A 24,707-nucleotide genomic window follows, 5' to 3' on the forward strand; every position below is an offset into this window, starting at 1 on the left:
GGAACAATGGCCCTCAAAGAGTCTTGACTCCACAGCAGGGCATCCAGTCACCTGCTGCCTCCAGTCTGGGCTCTTCCATGTCAGCCCTGCTCCTGTGCCCACCACATGCCTCCTTTCAGGGATCACCAGGCCATAGGAGGGAGAGAAACAGAACCAAGTAGACCAAAACAGAGGGGGGAAGACTGAGAGAGGGAGCAGCAACCAATGATGGGACCCTTTGGTTTCTCAGCCCTGCCTCCCCTGACCTACCTCCATCCCTGCAGACCTCACACTGGCCCACCCCTTGTGGGCGGCCTTCAGTGTGGGTCTTCTTCTATCCCAAGAAAGACCTTGCGCTTTGATTTTGTTTTGTTTTAACGAGGTATTTGTAATCTCACCTCTTTCTCTTTTCTCCAGTGCCAGTGACTACTGGGAACCCTGCGATGGTGGTCACAGATAGGTCTATTGCTGTTTTCCTGATTCTCAGGCTTCCCCAGAACAAGTCTTTCAGCCCCAGAAGCTCCTGCCCCACCCACATACACAGAATAACAGGCTTTCTCCTCCTCCACCACCATTCAAGAAGAGTCTGCTGGCCTTTTGGGCATAGCGGGCACTGAGAGTAATACCTCAGCTTGAGCACAGAGGCTGAGTACGGATTCTAAAGTACCCCGGGGTCTGAAGCTCCCCCATCAAAGAAAAGCCCCTCCTAAGCATAAACACATTTGTTGCCTCACTGCATAAAACCGCCTTATAAAGAAATCCATTAGCCACCCTCTGCACTGTGTCCTCTGGGGCCTCCATGCACAAGGATATTTTATCTTTTTAATGAATAAAACATATGCCAATTGCCTAAAATTAAAAAGTGCAGTGGTAATGAATAATTCTCAGAATCCTGAAGCCCAATTGGTCTGGTGGAGGCCAGGGGAGCCAGGCCTGAGGGGTTCCTGGCTTAGCAATGCTGTTGACCCAAGAGACACTTCTCTTCTTTCCTAGAGTCTGCTAGGCATCATGTTCCTTCCTCTTTCCCACCCACAGGGGAGCCAGGCTCTGTGCAGGTGCTGCTGTGGGTTCTGCTGCTATAGATGCACAGTCCTCATATGTCTGTCCCCTCAGTTCTTGCTGCTTCTCTCCTGAATCCTCCCAGGAGCTCCGTCAGCTGTGCAGACAGGCTAACCCCCAAAGCGAAGATTCCCCAAGCACAGAAGATGCTGCGCTCCTCTAGACTATAGGTCCAGAAGTGTGGAGACTTCAGAGATGTGCCGTTCCCCCTTGGAGAGGACACACCACACACACACACACACACGAACCAGGAAGTCACAAATGGATGCAGTGAGGAGTGCCAAGCACACACCAAAATGTATCATTCGGAGCCAGCCCTCCTTAGAGGCAGGAAATGTAGGAGAGGGTTTATAAACATCCTCCATGATCAGACATGTACCGTGAGCACAGCCAGCTTTATTGTTTGCAGGGCCCCTTGGTTAATGCAAACGTCAAGGCTCCAGTTCAAGACAGGGAGGAGGAAAAGAAGAGAATACAAATGTAAAGCTTTTCATTTCTTTGGTCTCTTGTTATCACAGAGAATTGAAACAACATTGCTCTCATGATGGTTAATGTTGATTGTCAACTGGAGAGGGACCTTGAATCAGCTGGGGTGGGGGGAACTCCTGGGCTGGGCTGGAGGAGCTTCAGGTTAAGTTAATGGGGTGGGAAGACCATGCTGTGGGCAGGAGGCAGCCCACTGGGCAGCAGCCATATCTCTTTGCTTCTTGACTGTGGATATAATGTGAACCCTGTTCCTGCCACATGTCCTGCCTACCATGGTGAACTGTACCCAGAAACTGAGGCTAAAATAAAATGAACCCTTCATTAATTTGTCAGATATTTTGTCACAGCAATGAGAAAAGTCATTAAAACAGCTATTTAACGTTGTTCTAAATAAAAAATAATAATAATTAAACTTTGAAATTAGCCTATATTTTACCATTCTATTTTATATTGCCACAACAACCTCATTTTTAAATGCAAATTTAAAAGCATTTAACTTGTATGCAGAACTACTGACACTACACAATTTGTACTTCGCAGCTTGCATATGCATGTTGTCAACCTTTAAATAACAAGCAGAGAGATCCCCTAAGGATAAATGGTATATATTTGGAAATAAACAGGGCATGTTGCAGTGCAGAAGAGACATGCCTTGGGAATCAGGGGCGATGCAAGGAGGCTGGTGCATGGGAAGAAACATCAAGAGGTAGAGTGAGGAAGTAGCATAAGCTATTCTGAAACGATACGCCTTGGTTACAGGATCAGAGAAGTGGCATCATCCCCAATTAAACAGGTCCTCGCAGGTGTGTGTGTGTGTGTGTGTGTGTGTGTGTGTGTGTGTGTGTGTGTGTGTTTATATGTATGTGGTATATGGTACATGTGTATAAGCCAGGTGTTTTTCATAATCATTCTCAGCTAATCTATTGAAGCAGGGCTTTGAGGTGGAAACTTATGGTTTCTTTGGAAAGTCGATTGTGTCAGATGATGTTTTGCTGGGGCAGACACATGAAGGAGTGTTTTCCTGAAGCAGACACAGGTGATAGGATGTTTTGCAACACACATCTATTGATTCACCTTACATTGCCTTGATGAGCTCCATTTGCTGTGACTCCATAGAGAGAAATGCCCCAAAACACTTCTGGTGGTGCTCTGGTGGCTTCTTGCTGCTTCTGTGGACTCTGGCCAATTGGCAGAGGGATGTCAGCTGATACAGACTCAACGTGGGGTTTTGATAAGACAGACTCACTTGGTGAGATAAGACTCAAGGGCAGACACATGATCTTTGGAGGGAGTATAAGTAGGACCCAAGAGACAGTGATGGCGGGTTTGCATGGTTAGTTTTGCAACACTTCTTAGTCTCGTGTCTCCATCTTCCCTGATCGCTGATCTTCGCTTCATTGAGAGACGCACAGCAGAACACTTCTCCTGGCATCCCTGCTGGTCCTGGACGCTCCTGCTGACTTATGCTGATTCAGTGGAGGCTTGGCTGTCTCTGCTAGGTCCTGCCACTACTGCCGATTTGTATTTCCTATCTAGACTCGACTGTACTGAACTGCTGGTATTTTTGTGAAGTGTTTGTGAATGGATTGAGCTGTTGTTGCTCCTGATCCCTGTGAACTGATCTGCTGATTTCTTGACAACTCAGATTGGATTTGCTTCAAAGAATTAGTTCTAAACGGACTCGCTTCTTCTGTATCCTAATAACATTTCTTTTCCACTACCTCTGGTGAGTGATGGGCTAGAAGGGAAGGTAATGCACTTAAGAACCCATATTAAAAGTAGGTTTTGAGAAATGAAAGCCAACAGGGCTTCCTACTGAATCCAAGTTCACTGATTTGCTCCACAGCTTGCTAGGGGATCTCCGGTCTCCACCTCTGCAGTGCTGAGACTTATAGGTGGCTGCTACACCTTCCCAAGGCTGATGTGGATTCTGAGGATCCAGATACTTACTGGATAGCCAGAACCCCATCCAGTGAGCCATCATCCCAGTCATCCAGCAAAGTCCTTTGTGGCCATCCTTGCTGGGCATAAGAGCACAAGGTCCCCTCCTCTGTAATCTTCAAGCTGTGCTAACTTATTTTCTTTTCTTTTTTTTTAATATTTTTTATTATTACGTATTTTCCTCAGTTACATTTAGAATGCTATCCCAAAAGTCCCCCATACCCTCCCCCCCCCAATCCCCTACCCACCCACTCCCATTTTTTGGCCCTGGCATTCCCCTGTACTGGGGCATATAAAGTTTGCATGTCCAATGGGCCTCTCTTTCCAGTGATGGCCGACTAGGCCATCTTTTGATACATATGTAGCTAGAGTCAAGAGCTCCGGGGTACTGGTTAATTCATATTGTTGTTCCACCTATAGGGTTGCAGATCCCTTTAGCTCCTTGGGTACTTTCTCTAGCTCCTCCATTGGGGGCCCTGTACTCCATCCAATAGCTGACTGTGATCATCCACTTCTGTGTTTGCTAGGCCCCAGCCTAGTCTCACAAGAGACAGCTATATCAGGGTCCTTTCAGCAAAATCTTGCTAGTGTATGCAATGGTGTCATCGTTTGGAGGCTAATTATGGGATGGATCCCTGGATATGGCAGTCTCTAGATGGTCCATCCTTTTGTCTCAGCTCCAAACTTTGTCTCTGTAACTCCTTCCATGGGTGATTGTTTCCAATTCTAAGAAGGGGCAAAGTGTCCACACTTTGGTCTTCGTTCTTTTTCAGTTTCATGTGTTTTGCAAATTGTATCTTATATCTCGGGTATACTAAGTTTCTGGGCTAATATCCACTTATCAGTGAGTACATATCATTTGAGTTCTTTTGTGATTGTGTTACCTCACTCAGGATGATGCCCTCCAGGTCCATCCATTTGCCTAGGAATTTCATAAATTCATTCTTTTTAATAGCTGAGTAGTACTCCATTGTGTAAATGTACCACATTTTTTTGTATCCATTCCTCTGTTGAGTTGTTGGCTCTGGTTTGATTCTAGCAACTTTGATAATATGTAATAGCTCATTCATTCTTTGCAGAATAGCAGCAACACTATGTAAAAGTAGTCCAACTGTCTTCATTTCTGTTCCTGATCCAATCATATTCGACCAGCACTGCCTGTCATGTCCAGAAGCCTGTATTTCACAGCTCTCCTCCTCACCTTCCTACATCCTTGGTGCCCACTCTTCCATGATAGTCTTAGCTTGGATGGGAAGGTTAGCATAGATTACCCATATCCTCAGCCGACCACTCATGGTTTCTTATTCTTGGCCCTTTAACAAGACACGAATCTTTTACATTAACCACTGCATTGTCTTGCTGCAAAAAAACATACTTCTCTGACCAAAATGAGAGTATTCCAGATCTTTATAATCATTGCCACATGAGCTCCCCAGTCTTCAGGGGACGATGTCCTACCTTGTCATATGCCTACTGGGAAAGGCTGGAAAGGCCCTGTTAGGTGTGGCAGAAGCCAGAGTCACAGTGGTTGGCTTCTCTTGGATGTGACTGTTCCCACCTCAAATAGAACATAGGGATAAATTTCTGGGATCTAGAAAGAATATTACTTCCCATTACTGTAGTAAATGCTTAAGGTCAATCTCTTTATAAAAAAAACAAAAGTTTATCATGGTTCATAATTCTGGAGGTCTCATTCTACAGTTGGACTGACCTGTTGCTTTGGGGCTGTCTGTGGGGACGTGGTCTTGCATGCTGTGCCTGGAGTATGTGCTGTAGCAGAAACTCTTCACTTCATGGCCTTGATAAGAACAAAAGAGGAAACAACTGGGGCCCCACAATCCTTCTAGGGCTCAACCTTCTAGGAATGATCTCTTCTAGGAATGATGTCCACTTCCTCCTAATAATGCTACTGGCTACAAACAGAGCCCTAAAGACACAGAGGGTTGGGGGACACTTGATAGCCCTACAGTGAGGCCCAAAAGTGAGCAGGAAGAATTCACTGAATCCCAGAGTGAACAAGCTACCTAGAGGTGAGGAGTAGGATGGGGTGAGTTCTAAAGGGTTCCTGGGACACCTGCCCCTACAGAGGGCAGAACTCTTATCTCCAGAGACTGACCATAGACCTGGGAGAGCTTTGAGGAGAGGGGATGGAACTGGACTAGAAGTCACTAGATTGGGTGGATCTACCCAGATGCCGTCTGGTGGGCAAGGGGGGTTCCTAAGAATCAGATGTTAAAGCACTTCTCCAGACATCTCTGTTATCACACACTTTTGTCCTGCCCACAGTAGTAGTCTCTGAAATTCCTGTCCTTTTAGACATTTAGTGTTAAAAGGAACTTGTTATAAAAAGTGTTTAAATGTTAAAGATGCATTTATCGTCTTGTTTCAGAATCCCCCAGACTCCTCATTGTTTTGCTTCCAAGTGCTTATCCATTTGTCACTGTGTACATGCTCAGAGGATTATTTGGATCAATGTCTCCTCAGCTTGACTGAGGTGCCCGAGGGCCTGGACATACGCGCTCTTGCCAGTTTTCCCAGTTTTGCCAGATGTGCCATCACTGGCTGTAAGAAAGCATACAGTTGTTCTGCTCACTTGGTATAAAAATGTGAACACAGATCAACTCTCCTTTGCTCTGACTTCGAATAGAGCTACAGTGGCAGGTGTATTCCACATGATGATGTCTCTGGCTTATTCCCAAATAAACAGCATCATTCTTCAGGGACTCCCTCTCTGCTTGTTGAAGACACGGCTAGAGACTGGTCTTCACACTGAAGTTGCATGAAGTTGTTCTAGACTGCAGTTTTCATAATGGCAATCTTCTGACAGGTGGCAGCATAATGTCTACCTGTGGCCTGTTCAGTGGGGTGAGGCAACTTTCCAGCAAGCAGGGTAAAAGCTGTCTTAAGCAAGGGGCACTAATACTTGCCAAGACTACTGTCAGCTAATGACTTACTGACTTCCTTCATACTGCACAGTTGGGGAGTCGTCACACCATCAACTCTGCCTGGGTAGATGTTGCTACAAAAGGAGAAAAAATAGGTATGCACACGTGCATGGGAGTGCATACACGACATTCCTGTCACAAATATGAAAGCTATAGGCTCTCTAAAATAGACCTTCTATGTATTCCAAACACTTAAAACCTTCAGGAATATTTATTTATTTCAATCTGGAATACAACTATAATATATCTCCCTACACCCTGTTTCTCACCTTCTCTTTCCAAAAATAAATAAGAGAAAACAAACCGGTCCATACCCATTGATTCTAACAACTGGTCACATAGACGGGATATATGCCACCAAAGGAATAGTCCAGGGCAGCAACCTGCAGATTAATTAGGCAGGAAATAATCTCGCAGCCACAGCACACCCTGCATTCTCTAACAAGACTCAGAAATGATTTGGGCCTCTATTTATGACTTCAGGCACATGCCTGTGCTCCTTCAAACACTCTATTAAAAACTTTTTGATTAACTTGGTCCCAGGGTCAGCTTCCTGTTTGTTTGTAGGGTCTGGGACAGCCACATGAGCACACCAGGAGATACTAGAGAGGATTCATGCACCAGGGATTCAGAACGTTATTCTCGGGTCTGATGTTACCAGAGACTCAAGATTTGTCTGATTTATAAAAAAACATTGCACGGGTGTATGGAAGCAACCCTGTCTCATTTGTTTTAAGGGCACCTGAGCTGTCAGGAGTTAGGAAGAAGGTGGCTCTGTTTTTTTTCTCTGAGGCTGCAGCATTTCTCACGAACACATTCCCGGTTTGAACCCAAGTCATAATAAATTTATGTACTAGTTACACTTGGCTCTAAATCATTTCACAAAGAGGAGCACGCTGGCTAGAAACGTAACTGCTCTCATTGGTGCCATAGCTTCCCTTTGGAAAAGAGGATGAGGGGGGAAAGGGAGAAACTCACCCACGTGGCCAGCAAACTCAGGATAAATACTTGTTCTTAGACAGGGAAGAGCTTGCTTGTGCACTGTCTTACTAGATCTACAGAAAACCACTGCAAAAGAAGAAAACCAGTGTAGCAGTGAATTAGTTAAACCGTTTGGCTCCCGGCGGGTCATGCTTCCAGCCACCCTCCAGAGCCCTCTGGATTCTCGACTGAAACACACACACACACACACACACACCTGTTAATTTTGATATGTCTTGGCTATCTCAATGGCTAGGCACTTCTAATCCTCCCTATAACTAGCATATATTTCCCTCCAGTACTCCTGGCTTAATCATCTTACACCTTCTTATTCCATGTTTTATCTTTGCTGCTCTGTTACCTTCTGGACAGCTCTCCCATAGGCCCACTTTCCCCTTCCACCTACATTTTGGATAATTTTTCTTCTATAGCTCCCAAACCTGATGGCTCTGCCTCCAAGTCGCAGCAAATCTGCCTCCTTCTCTCTCTCCTATATGTTCCAAGCCCAGAATCATAAAAGTCCTGCCTTCTTCTGCCCTGTCAAACCATTGGCTGTTGACATCTTTATTTACCAATTGGAACCAACTGGGGGCAGGATCCCTCAGTGTCTTACATGCAGACACTCATGAAAGCAGTTTTGGGGACCAAAATTAACATTATAACACAAGCAGCATTAAGCCAAACCCACTTCAACCCAGAGATTATGTTGTTGATTTTTTAAAATAAAAATAAATGGAGAAGCTGATGCTTGGGGAAGAACTTGGCCTTCTCAAATTCATACAGTTTGTAAGAGTCTCCAAACTGTGGAGAGAGGAAACATTATGTAGTCAATGACTCTTTTTAATCCTTCCTGGCCCCAGAGACCACAACTAATCTACCACTAAAGACTTATTCTGTATCTTGGATATTTTGGAATAATCATTTAATGCTCATGAAGGTTTCATTTCCTAGACTTTGCGCCATTGCCAAAGGTTATGTCCCATTCATCAGATGGGCCTGGATAGAACCAAACGCAATCATAGATCACACTAGAGACCGAAGACTCACCATCACAGTTGTCACTGGGTTTGTTTTTGTCCAAACAGCATGTCACTTGAATGTAGCCAAGGCCTCCTTCCTGCATTGGTACATAGCAGAGATGTGGGCGTGCAAGGACACAGGCAAGAAAGCAGATGCGAAGGAGCAGGCCTTGGTTTATAATAAGCCACTCTCTGCTCTCAAGAGCCAATCCAGTTATACAAGACTTGGCTACTGTGGCCCAGATGGAAATGCCTACAAGATCATGAGGACAGACACCAAGATTGAGGGAGCAGAGACCTTTCAGGGAAAGATAGAAACAATGGACTGTGAAGGGCTGTTTTTCTAACACCATATATTTCAATCCCCTAAACAACAGCATGTTTGGTGTCATGGAGACGACAGCAGCAGCTTTCTTGAGGTCCCTTGTCTTACCTTAACACCCATCTCACTGATCATGTCCATGAGGTCTCCATTACCCCCACACGGAGTCTCTTGGAGACTCCGGGAGTTTGTTCTAGGAGGACTCAGTACTACCCTGCCTAGGTCTCTTTTCTCATCTGTATCCTAATCCATCTCTTGCGAGACAATCAGGAGTTAGTGAGATTGTATACAAGGACACTGTCTTGGTTATGGCTTTGCTATGATAAAACACCATAAGCAAGGCAATGTATAGACTGAAGGAAGGGTTTGCCTGGGGTTTCCAGTCCCACACACAGTGGCTAGAGCAGCAGCTGAGAGTTCACACCTTGAACTACAAGTAGGGAACAGAAAGAATGTACTCGAAATCGTGCATGGCTTTTGAAACCTCAAAGCCCACCCCACCCCCCAAGTAACATACTTCCTCCACCAAGACCACATCTTTTCAGCCTCCTCAAACAGTGCTATCAACTTGGGACCATGAACTCAGATGCTCAAGAATGTGGGCAACATCTCATTCAAACTACCACAAACATCCACTCAACGTTAACACATAATACCAAACTTTAGAAACAACCTCAACATTCCTCAGTAGAAGAATGGCCAGTTGATTATAAGACTTCCAGGCATGGGATGCTGGGTAAGCACTAAGGTGTTTGATGGTGCAGATAAATACCTTTACTATTAAAAACATGATACAAAATTATGAGAGCTGTATGTATAATTTCATGTATAACCTTATACATAGAGAATGCATAGAGAAGTCAAAAAGAAAAAACATCAAAGGGTTAATGATAGTTAACTCTGAGCACTGGGGTTTTGTGGAGTTTTAAAATCTTGGTACCTCTCCAAGTTTTCTACATTAAATTTGGTATTTTATAATCATAAAAAGAAGTGATGTTGAGGATGTGTGTCTGTCAATGGTGGTTTGTGACAGGTCCTCAGAGTTACCTGGCTCTTCCCCAGGTTTTTCAAGTCAGTGGGGGGGTTTGTAGTGAGACCTGGGGATTTACATTGGTGGTGGGTTCTCTGATGCTGGTGACACTCCTGATGCAGAGCCACTGCCCTACGCATTCCCAGGAGAAAGAGGTTTCATTATAAGCAGAGAAGGAATGGGGTTGTAAGACAAACACTAGCTATACCAAAGGACTGTACTCAGGGTGTGGCCTCTAGCTTTCTGGTTCTACAGCCATGATCCAGAGATCATGAAGTTGCTACTAACACCCTGGGGTGAGGAATCTGCAGAAAACATCGGCTGCCTTCACAGCGGCCTCTTTATCCTGAACTTATGACTGACAGGGAGATGTGAGTGTGCTCTAAAACTCACATTAACTACAGCCTGTCTATCTTTCAGAAAGGAAAGATACTCCACTCTCTACCTTCCAACCCCCACTAAGGAACAAAGAGTCTAGAACTCTGGTTTCCAGGCTCCCAGCCCCCAAGGTACAAGGGAGGATGCAATTGGAAATGAACACTGATAGACAAGAAGCAAAGAGCAAAACAGACAAAGAAAAGGGAAAGGGAGACAAGGGAGTGGGAGGTAAAGCAGAGTGAAAAGAAAGCACAAGGAAAACCATTTTGGAATAGGGGTTGCTGGGGATTGCGGAAGCTTAATCTGAAGAGCACACAGGAGCAAGTAAATGATCCGTTAGGCTAACAGCACAGAAGTTCAGCTGTATGGGCAGAACGATTCACTAGCATCTTACTCATAACATTAATAGGGGCATCAGCATTAGCTAGACCAAAATAAGACAGCTCTTAGGGTGACATCTGCCATTATAACAACGGAACTTCGTGATTCCTCCCACATGACCTTTACTGAGTACCACAAGTGATTCAGTTTGAACGAATAGATTTAAAGAAATCTTTTTAGAACTACAACACTCTATATAAATATAAATACCACCATTCCTTTTCATCTTGGCACTGACATCTGACTACTGAACTCTGAAAAGCCAAAGGAGCAAAACACAAGAAGGTTGCCCTTGGTCTCTTCCCCTTATAGTTGCCCCATGGCCCAGTCTGGCTTAGGTGTAAAAGCAAGTTGGGAAAGGCTGGGTTGCATTGCAGGTGGATAGGTGCCTATGACTGGGTACCAAGGGACAGAAGAGCATTAGAGATGAGTCCAAATGGATGAAGCTTCATACCAGTATTCCCAGAGCAACCTAAGAAGACAAACAGAGGTATAAGAAATCACCAGAAAGATGAGGGAAGACCCACAGTATGGAGGGAAGGAGAAGGCCTAGAGCTTTCCCAAGGAAAACAAGGCAAGAAGCTCTGTGAGCCAGATGGGGGAGAAGGCAGAAAACTTCCTGACACATTTACCAAGGAGACAGAGGCTTAAAGAGTATGGCCTCTTGGTGAGCTTCTTGGGTGTTTCTCCATATCTGGCTTTCTCATCTCTGCTCAAGGCCATGGGTGCTGATAAAGATGGGCCCACTATCTTGGCTTGCTTTCTTCTCCCAGCTGGTGAAAGCAGACTGAGGGCTGCTTCTGAAGCCTGGTGTCTGCCACTCCAGGGGACAGCTCGCTCAACTATTGGGGTGCATTCTCTTTTGTTCTGACCGTTGCTATTGCTTACGGGGTCTAGATTGCCCCCTTGTCTGCAGGAGTGTGATGACAAGAACAACTCAGGTGTGAACTCTGAGGAAGAACAGCAAAACCACGGCTTCCAGATCACAGGCCCAAACAGGACACTCCTGTGATCAACTGCCTGTGGAGTTAGGGTCTGCGGCCACAACTAAAGCAGGACTACTCTCTTGGTTAGCTTGGTCTCTTTAAGCTCTGCCTTGGATATTATTTGCCACCCTCCTCCTACAAAAAGATCAATGTTTGGAGCTTTGTCCCTAAGGAGATGGTGTTGGGAAATCATAGAATCTTAAGAGGCAAGGATGAAGAGAGATTCTAGATCAAGAAGTTGAGATGCCCTTGAAATAGACCTTGACTAATTCAAGATGATTGTTAGAAAAAGGTTAAGCCTGACTCTTGAGTTGGAACCTGGTTTTCTGGTTCAGAGTGTGGTCCCTTTGTCTCAGTTACACTTCTACTTCTGTCATCTGTCATTAGGGGATCCAGCTAAAATGGAAGGTAGGGTGGGGGCCTCACCAGAGCCTATACACTATGCTACTTGGAATCTCTGCCTCTATGCTTATGAGCTAAGTTAATCTTTTTTCTTTATAAAGTCCCCCTGTTTCAGGCATCTGATTTTTGCCATACTTTGTGGTTTAAGTCTGAAACACTCCTCCATCTTATGCCTGATATGTTCGACTTTCTGCTCCCCAACTGGTCGTACAATGTTAGGGTGTTATGGAAACTTTGAGATGTGTGGCTTGCTGATAGAAATGGGTTATTAGAGGAATGTCTTTGAAGGTGACAGCCACTTCTGGCTCTGCCTTGCCATCTCTTGCTATCTGCTTTGCTTCATGATGTGAGGGGCAGCAGCTATTTGTCACCCCAACCCCTCTCCTTGCTTTCATGGACCCTGTCTATGCTCCCCTGCCACAAGAGGTTGAAATCATGGGCTGAAATAAAAATTTATTTTACGTTGCCTCTGTCATGTATTTTATCCAATGAAAAAAAAGGCACAAATACACATGAATGAATACATCCTGGGATGTCTTGGTTTGATTCACGGCATGGCAGTGAGCCTAGACTCAGGTGCGGTCTCTGGTCACTGGGCTCAAGATGAAAGTGTCTCCTGAGCTTACACGATCCTGACCATTGCCTCCAGGCAGTGCATGTTTCTAGTGTTGTTCTAAAGACCCTTTGCCCTTTCAACTGTCAGGGAATCGGTGAGTCTCTGAGGTGAGTCTCCTTTGCATATTGCCTGAGTGGGCAGGCTGCACTGTGTAACTTGACTGACTGGATGAAAATCTTGAACAAAGCATGCTGCAAGCTCTTCCGTGTCCTGAGGTCACATGCAAATCTGTTTCCTGAAGCTAGTGACAACATTTTTCTTCCTGAGGTGGCAGGGCTGCCGCCTTTCTTACCAGGGCAAATCAGAGGGCTCCCAGGGCTGACTTTTTAGACAGTAGCATTCCTGGCATGTCGCACAGATTTTGAAAAGGCTACAGGGTAATATACCATCTATCTAGACATTTAAAAGGCATTTTTAAAATGCCAAATGTCTGTTCTGTGTCTGATTGGGTGAGCTGCTGCGCTTCATTTCCACTTTATTTAACTCCACGGAGGGGGCTCCTGCACAAGCAAGGGAAACAGAAAGCTTGGTTAGAATGCATCTGAGTTACTGCAAGATCTGGGCTGCTGCTGCTGCTGACCAATTTACAGCCTGTCTCTAATTTATCTGCATTGGAGAACATGATCATGGGCGGCTAAGCAGAGTGTGATGATTGCAATATGACTTCTCGGAGAGGACAAGAGCAGGCTCAAATAGCAAACAGCTTTAGGGGGAGATGTGACAGAGGGGAGAAGTTGTCTGATAAACAGGGGTCTTCCTTCCCATTTTCAGTGAGTTAGACAATTTTCAGGATGCTGTTTCCCACTGCTGGTAATGTGCATGTGCGTTATATTATCCTGACATTTGGTAGATGGGCTCCGTGTCCAAACATTTAGTGTTATTGATGCTGGGTAAGCGAGGAATGACAGGCAGGCCCGGGCCTGATCCATGCAGATGGCTATGGATGTGCTCTTGTTTCACCCTGAGTCTTTTTAGTCAGTACTCAGGCTGCTCTTGAAATGCTTAATCCACAGAGGGCAAAAAGGGGGTGGGGCTGCTGTTTTTTTAGTTGCTTTTGGTTCAAGAGAGAAGCGTGGGTGAAGAAGATTGGCTGTTGCTCTCCTCGGATACCTGAAGATCTCCTCCTCACTTGGCTTCTTCGAGGTTAGCTCATGTTTTCTCTGGGCACCACAGACACATAAAATTTGGCCAGTATTTATTGATGGCCAGAGATAGAGTAGTGATAGAACAAAGTAACTATACTTAATACAATAGGGAACAAAAGTATGTCACCAGGAATAGTGCCAATATTTTAATCAGGTGAATAGTTAGCAACTCTTTGTTTTAAAGACAAGGTATCACTTTGTAGTATTTAGTGTGTCATATGTTGTGTGTCTGTTGTGTGTAGTATGTAGTCCTGGCCATGATGTTGGAATCTTCCTGCCTCTGGCTTCTGCCTGTTAGGATTAAAGGGGAATAGCATCACGGGCAGAAAAATCAATGAATCCTTTTTTGTTTTTTTCTTCCAAACATACTGCCTGTCTCTAGTGCCATTCCAGATGCTGGAATACTTTAATGAAGAAGACACCAATCCAGAGCACTGGATGCTCTCAGCTCAGTGGGAGAACACCGGAAGGAAAATGGCGATCAGAACACATGATGACAAATGCCACGAGGAAGAGCCAGGAACACACTAGCATCCAGAGCTCCATCTGGGTGGGAGAGAATGAACAGAAAAAAATGCTCCAAGCCTAAAAGTACCCACTGAGTATTGAGGGCAGATGGTGGCTGGGCAATAACTGTGGCATGCATGTCAGTTAGCTACATGGCCCACTCAGACATGAAGACCTGCCTGAAACAGAAGAGGAGCGCAGAGCAGGTGGGTCAGTGCTATTAGAACGGGAAGGACCAAGTGCCGGCAGACAGGCTTTCTAGGAGTTTTCATGCCGACCTGAGAGTACTGGCCAGGCTCATCCAGGTCTGTGATAGTTAATCATCATAGTGAGCTTGACTAGTTTTGGAATCACCAAGGAGACATACTTCTATGAGGGTGTTTGCAGGGAGGGGCTGAGGAGGTGCTCACCCTGAGTGAGCATGGCACCGTTACCTGGTCTAGGGCTCCAGACTGAGAAAAGGAGAGAGGGTAGAAAGGGGGTCAGCTGACAACAGTATTCCGTGAGTCTTCTTCCTGACTGCAGTCAGTGTGAGCAGCTGCTTCATGCCCCTGTCTCCACTCCCTTCCCATCTGGTACATTGTACTGACAAACAGCGAGCCAAAATTAACCTACCCTCCCTCCCTCCCTTCTTTCCTTCCTCCCTTCCTTCCTTCCTTCCCTCCTTCCCTTCCTCTTTCCCTCTCCCTCCCTCCCTTCCTCCTTCCCTCCCTTCACTTTGTCACAGCAGTAAGTAGTCAGCAATTACTTAGAATTATTAAAAAACTAATTCAGGATGATTCCAAACTAATACTCGGTCTCTGTACTGGACACTTATTCTAACCGGGAACAAAAGATTGATACACAAAAATTTAAGACAAAATGGCTTTGCATGGAGTCTTAGAAAGTAAGTCTAATAATTGGGTGGTACAAACCTTTGTTAAAGCAAGGCTCAGGGTTGGGATGTCACCTGTCGAGTTGTGTGGCACTGCGGAGGGGTTGATGCTTTTCTTGATTGTTTTTGGTTTGGTTTGGTTTGGTTTGGTTTGGTTTGGTTTGGTTTGGTTTGAGGCAAGATCTCACAGTGTAGCTGAGGTGAGCCTGAGAATTAACGTGCAGTCCAAGTTCTAGGGTTAAGGGCATTGCCGCCACAATTGGCTTCTGCTGAGGCTTATTACCAAGGGAATGGTTTTGAAGATTTAACTTTGCAACAATGCCTGCAAGTGTTAAGGCATCAAGAGCTTTCGGGCAGCAAAAGACAAGAAGCTACAGCGCTTCTCAAAGCAGCAGGTGAGAGTCCCAGCTCTGCAGTCAGTGGGAAATGGAATGAGAACAGCAAGGGGCTGCATTTCATATGGCTTGATGGCTGCCTGGGAGGCTGATGGCTGAACGGGCGGACAGGGAAGGGAAGGAGGAGAGAGTGCATGAAGAGGCAGGCAGGGTCTACTTAGTGTATATGAGACATAGAAACCAGAATGGTCCACAGTGCCAAGGGGAGCGGGCCCAGTAACACAGGCCTGACCTCCCAGCTACTCAAGAGGCTAAGGCTGGGGGATCGCAAGCTCAAGGTTTGCATGGAAAACAGAGTAAGTTCAAAGCCAGCCTCAGCAACTTAATGGAGACATCTCTCAGAATAGAGAATAAAAAGAGGATTTGGTGTACAGCCCAGCAGGGAACTGCTTGCTTAGCATGCATGAGGTTCTATGTTTGATCTTTAGTCTTGAATATTACTGCAGATACATACATGCATGCATAAACATACATACATACATACATACATACATACATACCAGGATTGTTCAGCAGTATGGCCAAGACTACAAAGGCTGAACTGTGGGCTGTTCCAGAATGGTCAAGACTGTTCCGTTGCCTTTAATAATCCCTGAACCCTCTTAGATGTTGTTGCCCTTATTTTACAGATACAAAGATGAAGCCTTAGGCTGGGGAGGCAGCTCAGTAGCTGGACACTTACCTGTATAGTCTGCATGAGACCCTGTCGTCAATTCCCAACACCACAAAGAGAGGGACTGGGCCTCAGATAGGTGATTTGCTTAAAGTCACACAGTTAGGATGGAGTTATACAATTAGAAGTCATGTTCATTTACTTGGTGCAGTTAAGAATTAAACTTGTCAATTCTAATGTTGCTGTTACATCTAAAATAAGCATGTGATGTTCTGGAGAAGAAGAAGAAGAAGAAGAAGAAGAAGAAGAAGAAGAAGAAGAAGAAGAAGAAGAAGAAGGAGGAGGAGGAGGAGGAGGAGGAGGAGGAGGAGGAGGAGGAGGAGGAGGAGGACGAGGACGAGGAGGACGAGGAGGACGAGGAGGAGGAGGACGAGGAGGAGGAGGACGAGGACGAGGAAGAGGAGGAGGAGGAGAAGGAGGAAGAGGAGGAGAAGGAGAAGAAGAAGAAGCAGAAGAAGAAGCAGCAGTAGCAGCAGCAGAAGAAGAAGAAGGAGGAGGAGGAGGAGGAGGAGGAGGAGAAGGAGAAAGGAGAAGGAGAAGAAGAAGAAGCAGAAGAAGCAGCAGCAGAAGAAGAAGAAGAAGAAGAAGAAGAAGAAGAAGAAGAAGAAGAAGAAGAAGAAGAGGAGGAGGAGGAGGAGGAGGAGGAGGAGGAGGAGGAAGAGGAGAAGGAGGAAGAGGAGGAGGAGGAAGAGGAGGAGGAAGAGGAGGAGGAAGAAGAAGAAGAAGAAGAAGAAGAAGAAGAAGAAGAAGAAGAAGAAGAAGAAGAAGAAGAAGAAGAAGAAGAAGAAGTCATATTCCTCTGCCTCCTAAGTCCATGGACACAGCAAACTGTACTGCCCATTGGTTACAAAGACGTCTTTCCTGCAGGTTTATCAAAAAAAAAAAAAAAAAAAAAGTAAGCTTTTTCCCCCACTCAGTTTCTCCTGTCGTTGGAAAGCACTCTCTTTCCTGTCTACATTACACAGATTCTCATGCAGCCTCTGTTCCCTCCCTCCCTCCCTCCCTCCCCCAACACTGACCCTCTGATGGCTGAAAAGAAGTCCAGGGACAAGCAGTCGCACCGACCGTCTCTCTGCTCTGATGGAGGTCACAGGGTCTCTAATCAGTCCCACAGCATAGTCACAACTCTTCCCGCCTCAGCTGCCCTGGCACAGGTGTCTACAGAACATGTGCTCCTTTACGTCTTGGTGGCAGACTGTGGAACATGGGACATGTTCTTCCTCGTCCTGCAGCCAGGCCCCTGCCGTGTGACACTGAAGCTCCTACCATCAAGAGGCAGAGTCCGTGTTCCCATCTTCCAGATCTGCAGCTGCCCAGTGAGCTCTTTGAGCCAATGGACCTAACCCACCAGTAGTAACCCTAGGTTTTAAAAGTCTTTGCTTGGGGCTATGACTAGCCCAACCAGTTAAGTGCTTAGGCAGGAAGACCTGACCCATGCAAAAATAAACAAATAAATAAAAGTCAGCCATGGTGGTATTTGCAATCCTATGATAAGGAGACAGAGACCAGAAGATCCCTGGTGCTTGGCCAAATTGTTAAGCCCTAAGCTAGTGAAAGACCTTGCCTCAAAAATAAATGAATGAATGAATGAATGAATGAATGAATAATAGCTCTTAAGGAACAACACTTGAGGCTAGTCTTTGGTCTCCACAGAAGATGCACACATGAGCATAAACATGCACACCCACACACATAAATACACACATATCAATCTTCTCTCTTTGAGACCCCTGTCTCTGCCATGTGCATAGCCTGGACTACCCTGCTGAGAACAGAAACCCTGCCTAGCAGAGGTGTCTAGTGTTTTCTTCCTACCCAGTCCCGAGACATGCGAGCATCCTGGGCAAGAGTAACACAGCCACAGATTCAGTATTCAGACTGACGAAGCCCAAAGGCAAAGCTGAGCCCAAGCTCAAGTGAGGACCCACAGCATCCAGCTACGGAATGGAACGCTTGGTTTCCTTTTTCCACCCACTAACTGCACCCCATCCATGTGCTCCCATGCACCACTAACCCTTCAACTCCATCTGCATTTGAGCGGCCACCAGCCAACCAGACTGAGTTCCAGAACTTGCAAGGCTTCACCCGCTTCTCTGCAGTTGCTAAGCTTCCTCCAGTACTGAGAAAGGAGGGCAGAACCAGCCAGCTGGGCCTCTCCCCACAAGAACGCTCTGGCACAGATGAAAGGGCTTTAATTAAAAGGCAGAGGAGATCAGATACCTCTCGACTTCACTGCGAAAGGTGTCGAAGCCCTCAGAGTTGCTTTGCTTCTGAGTGCTCCTACGTTGGAAGACTAATTAGTTATGACTGGAAGCTGACCACTGGAAGCCATTTTCATAAGGAGAACATGATGATGGATGGGTCCATGCTGTTCCAGTGTCATTGCTGAAAAAGATGTGACGAGTCCGGCTTCCAATTACTCAGATGAGCATACAATACCGAGGTCTCTTTCAAACCACAGAAGCCCACTGCGATAGCTGACAGCTGTCACCTTTTCTATGGTGAGGAGCCACATTTCTGGGCTGATGATCTAGTGTGTGATGCAGGCGAGGCTCCTCCATGTTAGAAGGCTGGAACCAGTCCCAAGGAAGTCTTGTTGCTTCAGGGTCTTGAGGCTAGCGCAATAGAAAAATGCAGCTCAGAGCAATAAGGGGTGTGGTGTGTGTGTGTGTGTGTCCCAGTGGCACACCACAGAGTGGGAACTGCCATCAGGAGACAGATCGCTTTCCAGTTTAACTACACACTTTAGAGCAAAATGAAAAAAAAAAGCATGTCTTAAATCTGGAGTGGGTAAGAGTTTTCTAAAAGACACAAATATTAAATATTTTAGACTTTGAGGCCAATAGGCAAGATATTTATACAACTGTCTAAAATGTAACTGTGACAAATATAAAAACCACTGTTAGCTTACTGATCACACACACACACACAACTGCCCAGATTTGACCCACAAGCCATGGTTTGTTAACACTGGCCTTAAAGAAACAGAGCAGTTGGCTTTCTCACAACGTTAGAGTTCTGTGAGGAAAGTATTATTATGTGTTTTAGTATATATAACATGTTATACAATTCAAAGATGCAATATCTAATCTATCACGTTATTGACTAATGTAATATGAATTCATATTTATCAATATAAAATACATATTAATAAACTATTATGTTATACTTGTTAATTTACTAGATCAATATACTGGCAATACATCAGTGTTTACAATAATACACTGTATGCCAATATGTTTGTATATTATATATTGTATAAATATATTGATGTATAATGCTTGTGAAGTTACATACCAATATAGTCATAAATTCTAGACAGTAACAAATTATGCGAATTACGGTTTCGTCCAAGTAGCATCATAAACTGGTGTTCCTTCCCCTAGCCAAAGCTGACGGTTCTTTATTTGGTTCCTGGTGCAACCACTAAGCCCCAGCTCATGGAAGCCTCCAGGTCTTGTGAAACAAGACTGCCTCATGAATTGAGAAGCATTTGCCTAACAAATTCATGGATGCAAATTCATAGATGTCTTTGTTCGTCTCTTGCTACTTAGTTGCCAGTCCTGGGGTGGGACCCAGAGCCTCACACAGGCCAGGCACCTTTGCTGTGGAGATGCACTGGAGCCCTTGATTTCATTACTGGCAGTTCATGAAGAGGAGAGTTGGCGTCGGCTATTTTAGGCATCCGGTGACCTAAATGTCTTTTCTATAAGAAAACTCAATGCTCTGTGACATTAACATTTGAGTTTAGCATATTTAGTAGGTGAAATGTTCGCATGTTTAAGAGGCAAATCTACACAAGGCTATTCTCAGAACATGGGCTCCTACTCCCTCCGGATAATCCTGAGGTCCTTCAGGAGTTCCTCATATTGACACAAGGCAAAATTCTAGTTTGCCCAGGTTTATTCTCCAAACAGTAACTTGTTATGCATTTCACTCTGCCTCCTGGGTACTTGTGAGATCCTGGAGATGTAGCAAGCATGGAGAAGCTCTACAGTTAGCAGATGGCTTTGCGGATGGTTCATTGAGATGACGTCACTTTCTGCAGTACAGCATCGAGACACTCTCAGTTTATCTAAACCATCTCCAGCTCTACTAAGTGGAAGCTGCCTTTCCACCCAGGAGTTTCTCTCCAAACAGTATGTCAATCTAGTGCCAACACTTGGCAGTTACTTCAGATGCCAAAAGTGATAGTTTCTGGTTCGAAGGATGGGCTCCAGCCTTATCCATGCATGGGCTCATGGGCTGAGCTTTGGTCCTTAGTGGCCTAGGGTTCATAAGGTCATGGGTGAGGTCAATTTTCTCATTTCCCCTTGCTCTTTGGTGTTGTGATAGGAACAAGGGGGGAGAAACTCCACTCTCGTAATGATGCCAAAGGAGAAGGGTAACCCTTCTGGAAGTCACTAGCTGCTCGGCTGGCTTATTGCCCATGAGCCCAGTATGGGTAGGTGAAAGCAGGTTTTGAATATGACTGGTATGTTTCATTAAGAATCAAATTATCAGAAAACCAGAGTCATGTGTCATGAGGCGGGGGTAGTGTGAAGTCAGAGATATTGCAGTGGCTCCACACTGCTGCCAGTGACTCGAGGTCCTTCTACCTTGTTGATCTGCCATTGTTAATGTAGGAGGATCTTCATCCTCTTTCTCACAAAACAGCTGCCAGAGCTCCAGCTATTTCATACAAAGTACAGTAAACAAGAAAGACTAAGGGACACTGTGCTTCTAATAAATCTATTGCTTCCTCCAGGAAGGGAAAAGTTACCCTTGGGAATAAATAGACAACAGGTTGTCTTGACATTGGGTTCTTTGCAATATATTACCACATTTTCTAGTAACCCACTAGGTTGCTATAGAGGGCACAAGGTCTAGAGAAACCAGGAATGTTAGACATGTGTTGTCTCTTCAACAGAAGGGATACATCCTTTTTTCCACTCATAAGGCTGGAATTGGATATGGTTAATAGCCTGGTGATCTGTGCTCTCTGTAGGGCCAGGTCACACCCGAATACCGCAGACTTTTATGTTTATCTCAGATTCTTCTTTCTTAGACCTTTATCTTAAGCACTATTTCTCAGGCAATTAAACCCATCCTTAGGGGAGATGTCACATGTACTTTGTAGCTTGGTGACCTCTACCTGATCCTCCCCTAGGCCCTTAAGCTATAGAACCCATCTTTACGGAAAAGGTCACATGTACTTTGCAAAAGTGTTTCAATGTAGTCATGCATTAAGCTTTAATGTGCACATGGGATTGAGATAATTGTTACTAGGAAACTTTTCCCCAAAACTGTACTGTACTTAAATACGTCTGAAAAGTAAAATAGGTGTCAGAGGCTAGAATCTTGAACCTGTCTTGAATCTTGGATCACTAGGTCATGTTGAACAGGATTTTCATCTTATTTCATCCAGATCATTTACTTTGCTGGCTGTGGCATTTGCAGAAACTCCCATGGCTTGGAGCCTCTCCAGTATATGGCTCTTGCTAGTGTGACATCCTTCTGTCTATCACCACACCCTATGCAAAGTCCATCAGTGTGCACAGAGTCTATCTACATCCAGGACCATCCTGGGATGAAATAACATGGAGACTGGCCAGCTCTTCTTCCTCCTGACCATCAGGCTAACTAAGCCATCTCTCTTGTCCCATCTACTCATGTCTCCTCCAGGGTCAGTGGCTGGTCCTTCTGAGGTTAGTTTGCTAATGAAACAGTGCAGGGGAGCATAGCAGCCCTCCAGGGAACCTTTCTTCCCTGCAAGTAACACTCTTCCCAAGGTGCCTACCTAGAGTCTGAGTTCTCTTCATCAACAACTTGAGTGGCAGGCAGCAGTACATAGCTGGGAATGCCTCTGTCTTGGAAACTCCTGTACTGAGCCTCTTATCCATCCAGAGACTTTAATTCCCAGCCTTCAGCATCAGGAGATGCTGTGGTGACCAGTATCCTCACCTTAACTCCCATTGCCACTTTTGCCTTCTAAGAAAGATACCTAAATACCTTTCAACACTCTCTCTCTCTCTCTCTCTCTCTCTCTCTCTGTGTGTGTGTGTGTGTGTGTGTGTGTGTGTGCGTGTGTGTCTGTCTGTCTGTCTGTCTCTCTCTCTCTCTTTCTCTCTTTCTCTGGGGGGATGAGGAAGAGGAAGGTGAGAAGTTGGGGAGGGAGAGAGGGAGGGAGTGGAAGGAGGAGAGGGAGAGGGTGAGTTAAAACAGTTACCCTTTAACAAGGCAACAAAGTTTCTACTAGATATACAGGCTAACAAACAAAAATCCCAATGCCAGAAATAGATTTCTCTTCTCTTCTCTCCTCTCCTCTCCTCTCCTCTCCTCTCCTCTCCTCTCCTCTCCTCTCCTCTCCTCTCCTCTCCCCTCCCCTCCCCTCCCCTCCCCTCCCCTCCCCTCCCCTCCCCTCCCCTCCCCTCCCCTCCCCTCCCCTCCCCTCCCTCTCCCTCTTTTCGTTGTTGGACAGAATGACCCCAACAAATTGCCATAGCTCTTGGTTGTTCTGATCCACCCATGCCCCTTCCCATATCCACTCTACATTGTGCCCTTTTTGCTTAAAACCCTTCAATTTGAGCTTCCAATGTGTGGTCCACTGGGGGAAAATGGCTGATTTACCAGACACTACATTCTTAGGAAAAATGGACCCTTCACATCCCAGAAGCTACCAACTCCCAGTTGTTCCATAACTAAGGGCAGAAGTGTATGCCCAGCTCCCTGCTCCATGATAGACTTTGGTTTTATGCATGTTGTTACAGCTCCCAGAGTCCATGTGTGCAGCTTTCCTGGTATGTCCAGAAATGAATCTTTGTGGTCATCTACAGCCTCTGGTTGCCAGGCCATTACCAAGGTCAGATCCATCCAGAGACCAAGTGGGGAGCTTGGTATGGGCCAGACCTGATTGACCCATCACTGACTGTACCGCTCCTCAGAGTCCAGCCAAGTCCAGCTTGGGGGGGGGGGGCAGGTCTGAGTGAATATACTGCACTCCTCTCTCATCTATTGCAGCCCTAGAGACTACGAGATCAAAGCTTGTGTGTTTACTATTACATCTGTAAAATGTATGTTCTAGCATGTCAAAAATTTGTTCAATATTATGTGTGTATATATACACAACTGGTGCACAGAACACAAAGACAATAGATATGTGTTAAATGAAGATATGTTGTCCCCAGATTTGAGACCCAGAGGACCAGGACGGTTTTGTTACATTATAAAAAGCATGCACTCATGGTCACAAAAGAACTGCTTCCGCTCCAGCTATTTCATGCAAATCAGAAGACAGGAGAAAGGATGGAGGACAGAAAAGAAAAAGATTTTGCATGCCACAGGCAATAAAATTCATCCTGGAAGCTCCCAGCCAGCCTCAACCCACTTACCGGTCCTGCAGGGCAATGTAGTTCTAGCCAAGCTGATGGCTTCCTGAGGCACAATTGGGGGTCTCTCAGTGAGTATGGATGGTAAACAGACAACCATCTTTGCCACATGGATCCTAAAAATAGCCACATTTTCCAGAGAATCCTAAGCCTGTGGTCTTGCAGCATGCTGTTCTCTGTGCCCTTGCAAGCCAAGACTGGGAACTATTCATAAGGTGAGCTGGAGCAAGCTCAGAGCTGATGATGACTCCTCGAGAGCACATGCCGCAGAGGCTGGCCCAGAAATCCTGTGTTCATTTTCCATCTTAGCAAGGATGGTCTGGGATGGCATGCAGACGGTCCGAGTGAAGGGAGGGCAGTGTCTGCCCTGCTGTGTCTGAGTGGCTCTGTGATCTGCCTCTTCAATACCCATCCAAACCATCAGTGTAGCTTCTTCTGGAAAATAGTCCCTTCTACTTTAAAACAATAGGCTAATGCAGCCCTGGTGAGGGTTTTTTGCAGAGCTAGCTGGACACTGAAGGTGGGCACTTTGTTCTTGCTGGGTTTGGTTTTTTTGTTTTGTTTTGCGATAGTTCTCAAATATCTCAGGCTGGTCTCAAACTCTCCAGGTAAAGTAAGATGAACTTCCAGTCCTCCTGCCTCTACGTACTAAGCACTGGAATTAGAAATGTGTGCCACCACATCTGGGTTCTGCAATGTTAAAGACGAAAGCCAGGGCTTCGTTTATGTGAGGCAAGACCTCTACCCACTGAAACGCAACCTCAGCTGAGGATGGTCACTTTCCTAAACTCAAAAGACACGGCTGGAAAGAATAGCTGTGTGGCTTATAAAGCAAGGTAGTGTTTGTTGTTGCTTCTGAACTCATAGAACATTATCCCTGCCCTGCTTACTATAGCAAAGGTCGGATGGAAGCAAGGCTTATCCTTGATCTCGGATGCCAGGCTCCTCAATGGAGCCAGGCCTAGTTTGCGATTAGACTGTCTAAAGCTGCAGCCTTCTGGCCTCATCTACAGTCAGAGCAGTAGCCAGGCAGCTTCCCACTGCTTCTTAAGGCCAGCTAAGCTAAGTACAAGCACAGGAAAGCATCAAAGCTGCTGTCAATGAACTTCAGAAGCAGAAGATCACTGTCTCCTCTGCTGGAAAAACAACAAAGATTTGCATAAGCCACCAAGCAGCACAGGGACAGGAGTCCAAGTTTGTTTGTTTCTCGGTGTGTGTGTG

General features: G+C 45.6%; 1 long non-coding RNA gene across 3 annotated transcripts in view; it reads right to left on the reverse strand.

Moving 5' to 3' along the window:
- Positions 1-4,430: 4,430 nt before the first annotated feature.
- Gm31419 overlaps positions 4,431-24,707 on the reverse strand; it is a 64,528-nt gene continuing 44,251 nt past the window's right edge. For 2 of the 3 annotated variants that reach the window (XR_001783866.1, XR_867405.1), the window contains exons 4-6: positions 8,439-8,508; positions 7,389-7,478; positions 4,431-6,484 (exon numbers count right to left, since the gene is read on the reverse strand). This is a non-coding gene — a long non-coding RNA (predicted gene, 31419). Of the gene's footprint in view, positions 6,485-7,388; positions 7,479-8,438; positions 8,509-17,145; positions 18,735-24,707 lie in introns of those variants that run through there. The other variant, XR_001783867.2, reaches the window with a different exon arrangement.

The sequence above is a fragment of the Mus musculus genome, chromosome 3, assembly GCF_000001635.26.
Source record: "Mus musculus strain C57BL/6J chromosome 3, GRCm38.p6 C57BL/6J".
Lineage (NCBI taxonomy): Eukaryota > Metazoa > Chordata > Mammalia > Rodentia > Muridae > Mus > Mus musculus.